The sequence below is a fragment of the Topomyia yanbarensis genome, chromosome 1 (genome assembly GCF_030247195.1).
Source record: "Topomyia yanbarensis strain Yona2022 chromosome 1, ASM3024719v1, whole genome shotgun sequence".
Taxonomy (NCBI): domain Eukaryota; kingdom Metazoa; phylum Arthropoda; class Insecta; order Diptera; family Culicidae; genus Topomyia; species Topomyia yanbarensis.
The window spans coordinates 201,042,513-201,055,307 of record NC_080670.1 but is presented as its reverse complement, the minus strand read 5'-3'; the positions used below and the strand labels follow the sequence as shown (position 1 = coordinate 201,055,307).

Here is a 12,795-nt window from a genome sequence, read left to right as displayed (position 1 = left end):
ACGCATGAAACATTGAGATATTTGACAAAAATTGACTTTTTTGGACTTTGGTACATTTTTGCCTTTCTCATATAGAAAGGTTATGCAATCACTCTAAAAATCGTCAATCATACTGGCCCGGAGGGAGTATGCAGTAAGGGGTTGCTACTTTAAAATTAAAACTAGTTTAAAATTTCTTAACAAGTTGAAAATTTTCGGCAAGACCTGGACCTCCCGGATCATTCTCCATGCTCCGCCGCTGGTTTCAAGCGATGTTTCAATATCACATAGTATCTCAAGATCGTGGCTGTCGTTCCGTTGTATGTATGTGCAAATCGTACTGAACATGTAATATTCATTTCCACCATTGTATTGAACATAACCAGCCATGGAATCGTAGTCTGGACAAATGAGACAAGCACAATTGCACCACTAGGTGGATTAAAACAGGTTTTTATTTTGGGAATGCGTCGAGTTGAGACGAAAACGTAATATGATTAATAACGAGGATAACACTTTCCGAATGTAGAGAGAAATTTATGAAAAATGACGATTTCCATTCGACTCTAGCAGGTCCTGATCGATTTTGATGGGCATTTGATTTTTGGTGTATGACCAATTATATGTATAGGTCAAATGTTCAAAAACAGTAATTTAAGGTCAAGATAGCATCATTTTGAAACCGCCAATTTCGGAGGTTTAGTATCTTCAATGAGTTTTACAAACGTTAAACAGCGCATCATTTGATAAAATAATTTTGACGGTATATCGTCCAAGAAGTATTTATGGTGAATTTTCTCAGGTTAATATTCATGACTACAATAAAGTCTCAACAAATTCGCTAAAGACACGAACTCTGTTACTATTTTCTGAAAAAATAATTCTGCATAATTTTAAAACTTCAAAAATTACGGTTTCGGAATTATGCCGTTTGGACAGTATGACGAACCGAATTTCTGGCTACGCCGCTGACTTCAAGTAAGTAGAAACAAAGTCGTTCTACACTCGTTCACAAGAAACTTCTTCGAATGCTGAATATCTATTATAATACATTGAAACCCCGATTTTATCAGCCAAATATGAACCTATCTTTGATGGGCTCTAGCAGACGAACAAGACTGAATTCGAGTAAATCCTTTCTTGAGCTGTTTTTCTTATCATGAAGATGGAAATATGCAAAAATAAAAAGTTCATCATATTCAGAAATAGTTATCAGACTACATCAAGGGACGGGAAGATTTTTTTAACAGCTTCAGTTTATTATAAAGAAAAAAAATTGCCCGATTTAGTCAATGTCCCCATTTTATCAGCCTGAAATACACCATGAGATTGATAAAAATGAGTCTTTATTGTATGTATTATTCACTGTGTTTCACATTAATAGATACATTTCATTTTTGGGGATTTTTTTATTGCATCGAACTACAACAATTTTTAGGTAGCTTTCAAGGGGTTATTTTCTAGACTTCTTCCAAAATTTGGCGAACCTATTCCAATTCGTATATCAATTAATTGGTATACTTGAGGGTTTATATGTTGCAGATAGAGAAAATACTGAAATTTTCAGCTTTTTTCCTACACAATATTACGCAAGCTTATTAATACATTTTTCCTAATAAGTTTGTGAAAATTATAAACTATTTGAATTTTTTTAATAGTTTAATTTTTTATTTAACCGTGATTTTTAATAAATAGTGACCATCGCTTCACAACGTAGTCTATTTTTCATGGCTTGCGGTGAGCACGATCTCTCGAATTGCTGAGCTGAAAATTATGGAATAGAAATTAATTTTTAGTGTTCTTTACAGATTTAACTCGCCGCGCAGATAGCTCTGAATTAGACCCGCTGGTGCCCTAAGACGATTTCGCTAGATTTTCGGAGCACTGTGCACCCAGTGCATTAACGCAAGTGACGGAAGGATATCGAAAAGTTTCGTGAAAATGAAAATTCCTGTAATGATAATGATTTTCCCAAACGCTTCGTTTTCGAGAGGTCTTTATTTGTTCTTTGGCATTAGGATTAGCGATAATAATTCAAATCAAGGATACTACTGGGAAGTTACCTTTAGAAAAAGTCGATGTCGAAGTAAAATCTGGAACTATGCACGCATGCACTTCAGAGATAACGTGATATCAGGAGCTGCGATTTCATTTCAACGCTTTTTTGTGAAAAGGGCGATACTTACAAATGTAAACATAAGGCTTTTTTCATACATGCGAATGAGGGCTTTGAAACGCAACAAATTAACCTAAAAATTTGATTCTACGGTATTGCTTTCTTAAACTACAGCAAAAATACAACGGGCGAAACTGTATTTTTATTTGTTTATTTAAAGTTTCACCCTCCACGCTCCATGCAAACAAACAGGGCGATACTTTTTTTGCTAGCAGTTTAGAGGCGAAACTGTTATTTTCGTATTTTTTTAGGATTATCAAGCTGATACCAGCTGTATATAGTAACAATGATCGCTATTGAAAAAACACGGACGAAATCGGTGGTGTAGAACGGTAGTTATTGTAAAAAAACGTAAGGGCGATACTTCAATGCTGATAGGTGGGACCGAAAAAGTAAACAATCGCCAAAGGGGCGATACTATCATTTTGTCAATTTCAATAGCAGAAACATTTAATTATATAATTTCAAATACTTTATGAAGTTTTGGGTTTCGATCACTGAATCATGCAATCTAGGATGTAAAAAACACAATAGATCTTAAATAGGAAATCAAACCAAATCTGGAAATATTCGCTGTTGATTTTCTTTGAATGGTATCACTGCTAGTATCGCCCTTTTCAAGAAAAAGCGTTAATTTCTTAGTTCTCAGTCGCGTTGGAAATTTGAGTAAAGTATAAACTTCAAATCGATTCAAAAAAAAATTGATTTTTTTGGCTCAGTACAATATATAACCCCTTTAGGAAAATTCAGTTTTCCCACCACAATTTAGATATTTTATTAACAGAGCATTAACAATAATTCTTTGGTATGTCTATTTTAAGGGCCATTTTTTCGCTTTCCCATTGATTTGGTTTAAAATTTCTAGCACTGATGTTGTCCTATGCTGATTTGAGCGATTCTCTGAGTCCTGCCAGTATCCCATGTAGTATGTGTTATCAAAAACATCGCGAAGCATCAAGTTCTAAATGTTCTCAATATAATATCCGAAGAGTTATAAGAAATGTCTCATCACACTGTTAGGTGGATTAAAAGCGTTTTTTCTGCATCATTGGTAAAAATTTGAACTATCGAGCCGTCAAATTTAATCATGCTTCCAACGCGGGTTATTTTGCGAATAATTTTCGAAGTGTCAGATTTTAACCAAAAATTAAACATTTCAACAAATGGTTCACAGCCTGAGATGCCTTAAAAATGAAAAATTTATTACATATTCGGCATTGTGCAAGCAGACGACTGCAACGGCATACAGATTACAAGATCACAAGGATCCACAATCAGCAATAGAGTGATGGTTGAGGGATTTTCGATTATTAACAGATAGTAAGGGGTTGGGCCGATTTCGGCTCGAGAACCTATCATCAGAACATTCAACCGAAGAGATTTTCCGCCATATCAAACCCACCCACATTCTGGGAAATGTCTGAACGAAACTGGGCAAATATCATTGTATCGATTGTTTTCAAAATCCGATTACATTCTGACCCATTCAGGCGTTCCGCTTTAATGTACTGTAAAGTAATCCTCCAGCACGAAATCAGCAGCACAGACAGGATCGATCCGTAACGACGTTCGAATTTGGAATCAATCCGTCTCGTTAGACCATCGGACGTAAGTCCGTTTTCTTCCATTTGAAGTATGAATCGTTCATCGCATACCAATTCATTGTGCCTGTGTTGGGCCATCATCAACGTCGTTAAGCGAACCTAAGACCATCAATCCCCTATTATAGTCCAAAGAGAGCCATCATTATCGGTGCAGTTCTCTACTGTTGTACAGTGTACGAACAACGCAGACTTGGTTGGAAGCGTTTTGATTTCCCATTCCACCCGACCAGTCGGGGGACGAAAAAGGAAAATCGAGATAAAGAACAGAAAGTGAAACGACTTTCTCGGTTGGAGGTATCTGTTCTAGATTTTTATTGTCACACTGGCTGCCAGTGAACGGCGAGCTTTAACATCTCTCTACACCAGCAGCAGGACGCGGTGAAAAGACGCAGAGAAATGTCACTCGAAGGGCAAACGGAGCTATTCATTGTGCTTCTAGTTAACTGTACTGTTGTGGTGGGAAAGTGGAAGAGAATCATCTGCATGGGGCATCTGATATTATACTTCATTTGCTTGTTTGCCGTTTGCTTGATCAAATTACTGCTGGTCGCTGGTCACCGGACACTAACGACTGATAGGCTTGGTGCCGAACGACATTTGATGCTGGCAGTTGTCTACTGATTGTACAACCGATTTGTCAAATTTGAGCTTCTTCGAATAATAAGGGACCATTCATTAATTACGTAACGCGAAAATTGCCCAAAATTGACTCCCCCTCCCCCCATGTAACAAATTGTCACAAATTTCTTTACCCCTCGCTCCCCTATGGCTATTACGTAACAAATTGGCAAAAAAAAAATTTCTTCAGTAAAAACAGGTTACGTAACGTTCTAGTTTATTCCCCCTCCCCCATATATCACAACATGTCACATTTTGTTATACCACCTCCCCCACCCCTAAAAGCGTTAGGTAATTTATGAGTGGTCACTAATGTAATATACAGCTACTGAGATATCTGACGTTTAAGATACGCACACTGAGATCTCGCATTTTAATACTACAGTCGTGATTCGCCGGTTGGTCACTTTTTAACTGTACCGTTTTTTAGTTGGACCCGTTGGACCATTGTCCAACTAAACAGAATCTGAATGTCAAAATCTCGTGTCAAATTCACTTCAACAATCAAACTGACAATAATTAGAGATTTTAGCAGATGCATTTTCGGTCCAACTAGCAAACCAAATTCGTTAGTTGGACAGAGGGTGTGGCCCAACCAGCAAATCACGACTGTACCGCCCTTCCGTTAAGTCCAGAAGCTATTTGTTTGCCTCCCAATACTCCGTGTAAACGATTTTATTTGCCTCAAAACTCAAACGTCAAAACAACACAATACCAGCGCAGCTGGACAGCTTCGATACTTTTCAAATTCACAATATTCAACTCAACTCTGACCATATTGTTTAGATTCCTGGAAACCATTCTTTTTGCCTATTCCACGCACCGTGTGGCAAATATGTGTCGTGATTTTTATCGTCAATATTGTATAGCGATCCAACTGGGAAGGGAATATATAGCACAATCTATTTTCCATCATAGCCAAAAGGCCATCACCCAGAAATAAAAAAAGAACCCGTTCCGGAAATTGGAAACCGCTGTTTGGTGTTGCGGAACGATTGATGCAGGAAATGAACTTTTGTGAAATTGTCGGGGTCTCTTCGATGGTGTAGATATAGATCGGCGAGGGTGTTTTTAATCGGAATTCACGTAATTAGGCTTGGAAGAATAAAACGAAAAATTGGAGTCGATAGTCTGCACGCGAACGCCGCAGCATGATGTGGGAAATTATAACGATTTTTGCTTAGATTAGATTCACGGCATACATCGGAAAAGGTTTAAACGAAATTTTCATACACTTTTACTATTTAGGGTTTCTATAGACCTGTTCCAAATTCATAGTCTACTAAATACATACTAGCATACATGTACTTAGGTCCTTTTGAAAACTTTCTCGAGAAAAACACTAAACGTCGTGCCAGTTCCCCGCACGTTCAGGGATCTCGGGTCCTCTTCCACTGCCTATAGCCAACGTGTTCTGTTCGTGTCCTCCCACGAAGTCGGCGTCCAATTTTTTCTTTCGACATTCGTACCACGTGACCAACCCATTGCAGTCTTTTTTTTTTTTTTTTAACAATGGAGAAGACCTTTATGTCCTAACCCAGTACACGTGCTATTGGTAGGGTCCAATCTACCGCACGGGGTGCACTGGGGGCGTGTCGGACTCGAATGGTGACCAGCCATTAATACCGACTAAACTCCATTGGGCTCCGCCATCCATCCCCAGGAACTACCTTTCGGCATTACTTCTGGGGGGATGGCCGTACTTAGCGTACGCTCTCACTCGTGCCTTACATTATCGCACACTCACTCCCATCTTGGCATGGGTAGACCATACCTTCGTCTATCATCCGCCAATTCACTCACTCTAACTCCTCGCCTGCTGCTCGGCGCTCCATGCTCTCTGCAGCCGGCAGGCAATCTGAGTGGTGGCAGTCGAAACTGCGTTCCACTTCTCTACCGCTTGGCACATCCCCTGTACAAGGGTATCAGGGGTTGTGTCCAAGCCGCAGACGCCTAGCATAGCGCCTCTTTCGACGTCGAAGCGGGGACATACGAATAGTACGTGCTCCGCAGTTTCGTCGACACCTGGGCAGTCTGGGCAGACTGGGGCCTCAGCGTGCCCAAACCTGTGGAGGTACTGTCGGAAACAGCCATGGCCTGACAGGAATTGTGTCAGATGGAAGTGAACTTCCCCATGGGGTCTTCCCACCCAGCTAGATATGTTGGGTATCAGCCGGTGGGTCCACCTACCTCTCGACGAGTTGTCCCATTCGCGTTGCCATCTGGCGACCGAGGTCACCCTGGCACGCTCACGGACTCCCCTATTGCCACGCAATTCGAAACAATCTTCGTCTTCCCGGATGACCAGCCCGACTGGCATCATACCCGCTATCACGCAGGATGCATCATGTGATACCGTGCGGTAGGCAGATATCACTCTGAGACACATCAAGCGATAGGTGCTCTCCAATTTGCGACGGTAACTGGTTACTCCCAGTGCCCTCGCCCAGGACGGTCCACCGTACCTAAGAATAGATACGGCGACACCGGCCAGTAGCCTGCGTCTACTGGCGCACACCTTGGAGCTGTTGGACATCATCCTCGATAATGCCGCAACAGCCACCGAAGCCTTCTTGCACGCATAGTCGACATGACTGCCGAAGGTCAGCTTGTCGTCTATGATGGCCCCAAGAATCTTCAGACTCCGCTTAGAAGTTATCTCAACTTCTCCCGCTTGGATAACTGCTTGTTGTGCCGACTTGCGGTTATTGACAACAACCACCTCCGTCTTGTGATGGGCGAGCTCTAGGCCTCTCGCGCTCATCCATTCCGCTACTATGCTTATCGCGTGTGTCGCCGTTAGTTCTACCTCTGAGATTGACTCCCCGTAGACCGCCAGGGTGACATCGTCGGCGAAACCGACGATTTTCACACCCGGAGGGAACTTTAGTCTCAGAACCCCGTCATACATAAGGTTCCATAGTACCGGGCCCAGGATTGAACCTTGCGGAACTCCTGCGGTAATAAGAACACTTTGCTGACCGGCATCGGTCTCGTATAATAGTACACGGTTCTGGAAGTAGCTTTCCAAGATCCGGTACAGGCCCACCGGCAGGCCAAGCCGGTGTAACGAGAGCGCGATGGCATCCCAGCTTGCGCTGTTGAATGCGTTCTTCACGTCAAGTGTCACTAACGCGCAATATCGAATGCCCCGCCTCTTCCGTTGGATCGCTATCTCGGCAGTCCTTACCACTGAGTTGATAGCGTCCACCGTGGACTTTCCCTTTCGAAAACCGAACTGATTACTTGACAGGCCCTCCATACCTTCTGCGTATGGAGTTAGCCTGTTGAGGATAATCCTCTCAAGTAATTTGCCCGTCGTGTCAATCAGACAGATTGGTCTGTACGCCGATGGGTCGCCAGGCGGCTTCCCGGCCTTCGGCAACAGTACCAGCTTCTGCCTTTTCCATCTATCCGGAAAACGGCACTCGTCAAGGCATCTCTGCATAGCCAACCTGAACATGTTCGGGTTCGCCATGATTGCTGACTTGAGAGCGCTGTTTGGAACTCCATCAGGCCCTGGAGCTTTATTCACCGCTAGAGAATTAGCAACTGCAAGTAGCTCTTCGTTCGTCACCGGGGCCACCATGTCGTCCGTACCCGCCGTGCCTTGCGGCGCTGGGGGCCAGGGACTTATGGTTCGGGACGGGAAGAGTACTTCGATAATTCTCGCCAACCGTTCTGGCGACCGTTCAGGAGGTGAGGAGCCCCCTTTGGTCTTTGCCATCACGATCCTGTAGGCATCGCCCCACGGATTCACGTTGGCCTCCTCGCACAATTTGTCAAAACACGCTCTCTTGCTGCGCTTGATGGCCTTGTTAAGGGCCGATTTCGCAGCACGAAACACTTCACGTCGTTCCACTCTACCCTCCTCAGTGCGGGCTCGCTGCATCCTACGCCTAGCTTGTAGGCAAGCTGACCGTAGGGCTGCGATCTCAGCACTCCACCAATATACCGAGCGTCTGCCATTTCTTGGCAGGGTCTTCCTCGGCATAGTGGCGTCGCACGCGCGTGATAGAACAGCTACCAGCGCATCCCCGCTTAGACTGTCGGTGTTGACCTCCAGTCCCAGGGCCGCGGTGAAAACTTCGCTGTCGAAGTGATTGGTCTTCCACCCGCGTACCTGACAGGGATTACCCGCCCTAGAATGCTGCACACCAAAGTTGATCTTGAAGCGTATTGCTAGGTGATCACTATGGGTGTAGCCTTCGTCTACCCTCCAGTCCATGTCTGGGACCAAACTTGGACTGGCAAACGTTACGTCAATCCACGACTCGACCCCATTCCTACGGAATGTGCTAGCGGAACCATCATTGACTAGCACTGCGTCGAGTTTCGCAAGCGCCTCCAGAAGCGCTTGGCCCCTACCATTTGTATAGCGGCTGCCCCACTCCACCGCCCAAGCGTTGAAGTCACCCGCTATGACAAACGGCTTTCGTCCCACCATGTCAGACGAGAGCCTATCGATCATCTGGTTGAACTGTTCTATTGGCCACATAGGTGGGGCATAGCAGCTACAATAGAACACACCATTGATCTTGGCAATCGCGACACCCTCCGCAGAGGACTGTACTACCTCCTGGACCGGGAACCGACCCGTTGCACAGATTGCCGCCATTCCAGACCCGTCCGCCACCCAGTTGCCGTTGTCGGCAGGGACGTTGTACGGGTCGGATAGAAGGGCGACATCTGTCCCCGACTCCAATACCGACTGCCACAGTAACTGCTGAGCAGGTGCGCAGTGGTTAAGATTCAGCTGTGTGACGATTGCCATTACTTCCTCTTTCCCGCCTCCCCGAAGGGACAAGCAGGTCCGCCCATAACATGGTTGCGGCCCTGCTTCTTGCTAGCGCAGATGAGACACTTGGGTGCCCTCTCGCATTTCAGCGCCTTGTGTCCCTCCTCGCCGCAGCGACGACACAACTTGCTCCTGTCTGGGCCCTTACAGTCGTATGACTTGTGGCCTGGCTCCAGACATTTAAAACATCGGTCCACTGAAGGCGGCTGGAGTATGCTAACTGGGCATACTGACCATCCGATCTTCAACTTCCCTTTGTCGGTTACTTTCTTGGCTTCCGCGGCCGGTAACTTGAAGTAAGCTACCTGCGTGCCAAGCAACCGCTCCCTGATACGTACAGAGTTCTGATCGATCTCGACGCCGCACTGCTGCTTAACGGCCGAGACGACGTCCTCTGCGTTTGTGATCTCGTCCAGTTGCTTACACTGGAGAGTCACTTCCGCTCCCAACGACCTCACCTGAGCGCCGTTTCCCAAGACCTCTTGGGCCAACCTCCTATACGTTACTCCATTGGATTGTGATCCACGCTTCAACACCAAGATCATTTCGCCATCTTTGGTGCGTCTGACGCTTCGCACATCCTGTCCTAAATTCGAGAGGCTTTCAGCCGCCCGCATCGATTTTAGGACATCCGCATAGCTGCCCCCGTTGGTTTTCACCAACAGGGCCTCTCCTCTATCCCTCGCCTTCTTCTTAGCGGGTCGAGGTGCGTTGGACTTCCGCTCCCTGCTAACCACCTGCCATTCGCCATCTTGTACCGATGGCGCCGGCAGGCTGGTGCCAGGTCGCTCCGCAGTGCGCGCCCGATTGGCGGCTTTCGCCTTTTTTGGCTGGGAGGTCGCCTTCTCGGGACGCCGCCCTGCGGGATCCTTCGCACCCGGATCCGCACCACCCAAGCGACGTTTGGCCTTGTTGGTTGCCCGTCGTTTGGCATTGCTGCGCGTGCCTACATTAGGCCTAGGCCGCTTCGCAGTCTCCCCCTCCATTAAGCGTTTGGTGGCCGATAAGGCGAAATCTATCGCCTCCTGCGCCATCGTCGCTCCGCCATGGAAGGAGAAGGCCTCGGTTTGGATACCGCGGTCGGCCTTCTCTCTTTCCGTCCACCTCTTCATGTAGGCTACTTGTTCTTGTCTTGCGACTCGAACAGCCTGACGAAGCACCAGCAGGTTCTGTTTTAGATCCTTACTGATGTTACTCCTCCCGCTCGTGAATTCGATGATGCTATCCAGCTGCTTGGCCACTTCCTGCATCGCAGGTAGTGGTCCGCCAAGCGTGCTGGTAGTATCATCTCCTACCACCTCCATTTCACCATTGGTGCCGTTATTTGCGGCCACCTTCACTCCGCTGTCAGCCCCTGTTGGGGGAGACCTCGCCAGACCCCCTTTGGCAAAGGGGTTCAGCGCCGTAAACACTTCCGCCTCCTTATCGCATACTTTTTTATTGTTATTGCAAAGACTCATATTAAGACCCACGAGTTGCGCGAGAAAATAGGTCCGCCACGCCAGAGCTCCGCATTAACGTGGTAAGAGACACTTACTGTGGGGGGTGCCCAGGTACCCCACAGGCTCCGTTAACGATCGGGCATCATTTTCACCCCCCCGATCATTCATCCCTCGGCACGGATCGCTTCACGCCTTGGAATTGGGGTTACCCCGTTTGGTGGGCCCATATCACCGGAACGGGTGGTCCGTAGCGCTATTGTATGCCGGCAACTACACGGCCCCCCTTCCCTGTCAGCATACGACCATAGTCCCAACGAGTTGGCTACCCGAACATTCCTATGGCTACTCGTATCCCAGCCGGTTCCGCGGGGAGGTAGAGATAGGAGTTCCTGGGCAAGAGGCTAAGGACCACTGTGGCTAACCACCGGGTCTGTATTGCGCATTGCCCAGGCATTTGCCGGCCAACCCATTGCAGTCTGCCGTATTTTATCTGTATAACAATATCCGCAGTTTTGAATACTTGGTACAACCCATGATTCATGCGTTTGCGCCACACTCCATTTTCGCATATCCCGCCGCACAGTGGGGCTGGGCTGGCCAAAACCTCCAAAATTTATTGTCGATTTTCATACCTTTTATATTTTTCCCTAAATGTACATTACCTAAAGCTGTATTCGCCAAATTTTGGAGTCAATCGATTGAAAAATATAAGTGCTACATTTTGTTGAACCGTACAAGGTCTTGAAAATCTGCATGAATTCGAGTGACAAAAAGTTTTTGTTCACTCTAATTCATCTCGCTTTAATAGGTACTACAATGATAATTTAACAACCCGTATAGGCGTTTCTAATAGAAAATCATCTCAGGAACTCAATGGTGTATTTCGATTTGAGAAATATAGAGTATTTAAAAAGTTACCAATAAAATCAATATAACTAAATTGTTTAACGCGGACTTATTTACATTCAGAGTGTCATCTCTTTATCGGTAAAAGCGTGTTGAAGGATCTCATCTAGTACAACTGACGTAGAATTTTATCTAGTTTTCAAAAATCATAGTGCCATCTTGCGCCGTTTTGCGCCAAAGTTTGATATATGAACATTTGTAAAATTAGTTTTTTTTTCGTGGAGACGCGTGGTATTTTTTTTTAATTTCATGAAGTTTTGCATTATTATTCACCGGTGGATTTCTTTTTCTGAACGCTGCTTGTAAATTCAGAGTTTTGGGCGATTTCCTTGATAGTATCAAATATAAATATGCCTTAACCGTCTTGCAACTATGACTCGTGTTTCTACATTTTCACAGTTATCTGCAGCATAGAAAAATTCAAATATATAGAAGCCAACGAGGCAAACTAACTGCAACTATTATTATATCTAAGGTAAACACGTGAGTGTGGGAAATGTTCTTTATAATTATTGTAATGCATGTAATTTATTTTCAAGTGCAAACTCCCGATTGAATCTATCACAATCAAATTCAAAGTCTCGCTCAATAAATCACTTCCAAATCGACGAGAGCTTCATGCAAAAACGCTCTCGTCTTTATTTTAAAGCATACACATACAATGCAAAGTATGCTCAGGATATTTTCGTACGAAAAACCAAGTCAGTACCCACAAGGAGAGATATTCATATCATCATTGGAATTGAAAATCAATGGAAAAGTATTGAGCGGCTTAGCTGCAGCATGCATCGTATGAGCAACTGTGAATAGAGCATAGTAGGGCATGATTTGAGATCTTCGTCAAAATCAAATAAACCCGTCATCTTTTATTAGCTTTGACGATAACTATAACTAAATAAACCAAAAAACAAATTTAAGGAATTCTATCAAACACCTTTAGATATGCTATTTTTCATAACTATTCTAAATGCATACGTTCACAAATTAATACATGAGGATTATCTCTTACAGAGCTATTAAGGAATGATTTTTTCTACTATGGTATTCAGATTGGACTGAAGATCTCCAAACATATGTATAAAATTACATAATTTTTTATTCTCCAGATTTCGATAAATTGGAACCACCCTAGCTAACTCGTTACTTAGAACTACCCCAGGAAATCAAAATGTTTATGTTCACTTACGAAGTATCTGTTCTGAGAAATTAATAAAATTCACTGTTGCGAAATTAAAAAAACTATTTTAGAACCACCCTAGGCTGTCTAGTTTT

At 44.6% G+C, this 12,795-nt stretch overlaps 1 protein-coding gene across 4 annotated transcripts in view; it reads right to left on the bottom strand.

Annotated features, from left to right (window-relative positions):
* Positions 1–12,795, bottom strand: part of LOC131687790 (uncharacterized) — a 161,440-nt gene that overhangs the window by 63,389 nt on the left and 85,256 nt on the right. The window lies entirely within an intron of this gene.